Below are 1,169 nucleotides of genomic sequence, written 5' to 3'. Positions count from 1 at the left end.
TCTCTATAACATTGATAATTCCTGGGAAAAGCAAGTGAACCTAGATTGTCTTTTTATTTCTTAATTTCATTCTGAATTCAAACTTGACTGGATATTTCTTGCAGCATTAGCTCCGAAGTATCTTCACAGTCTTGCTGTCTTGAAAGCTAAAGTTTGTACTTATAGGGGTCTGTGTTAATTTCTAAGTGGAGAAAATCCATGGTGTTCCATCCCCTCAATGTATATGCAGTGTATTCACATTCACATGATGTTACATGCAAAATGAAGACAATTTGGAGCAGCCCACGAGTGGGAAGGGTACCCTCTGATCCCCTACCCTCCTAAGCTGTGGTCCTGCACACCTATAACTATATCAATATAAGAAATATGCTTAGATTGTAAAGGTGTAATTTTCAACTATATACTTTCACAAGATCATACAGTGCTCTACCTACTAAAACTGCTTGGCATCAGGGGAGGTATGTGGATGTCTTGTCTGCAAAACAAGACAAATATAGCCACTCCCCCACCTCACCTTTATCTTTGCCAGCCTCTTCACCCTGCCAATAGGAGATCTCCTCACACACTATCAACTTTAGCTTGACCATGCAAGTAAAATATCAAAACTCCCAGTCTTGCCCCAGCAACTGTTAGTATAAAGTCTACAAATATCACAGTTTTAGGTAGTGGTTGAACAGTAAAATTTGGTAATAATCATCTTAACATTCCCCTTTTACATTTACTTACTCCTCCTATTTGTGTATGGCATTGTATGGTACCTCTCTTCTAACCATGCATTAGTGCAGAATATCTTAAGCTATGGATTGCCAGAATATTTGACAGGGGCACTGATGAATAATCTCTGCTTGATAAAATAAAACTGGCCATTATTAGCCATTTCTTTCCTATTCTAAAATTCTAGATTTTCTGAAATCCAATTAATGAATGGTTTTGTAAGGATATGAGTTGTCTTGGTAGGCATGGACAGAATATTGGATCATAACTAGCATTATGGGATGCCTTTACTTGCTACTGTCTACAGATACTGCCAGCACAATGCTCAGTTCCCTCTACAAGGTACTACTACTCCCTCTGTGCAAGCCAAGATACTGACCAGTTTCAATATTCACCGTCTTTCTGGTCACATATAATGCATCTGCTAAATGTATTATGAATGAAGAGATATACAC

At 38.2% G+C, this 1,169-nt stretch overlaps 1 pseudogene; it reads right to left on the bottom strand.

The window, feature by feature from the left end:
- LOC119591431 overlaps nt 1-1,169 on the bottom strand; it is a 23,795-nt pseudogene that overhangs the window by 8,689 nt on the left and 13,937 nt on the right.

This window comes from Penaeus monodon, chromosome 28, assembly GCF_015228065.2.
Source record: "Penaeus monodon isolate SGIC_2016 chromosome 28, NSTDA_Pmon_1, whole genome shotgun sequence".
Lineage (NCBI taxonomy): Eukaryota > Metazoa > Arthropoda > Malacostraca > Decapoda > Penaeidae > Penaeus > Penaeus monodon.
Note: the sequence above shows the minus strand (reverse complement) of the source record. Positions and strands in the feature narration are given on the sequence as shown.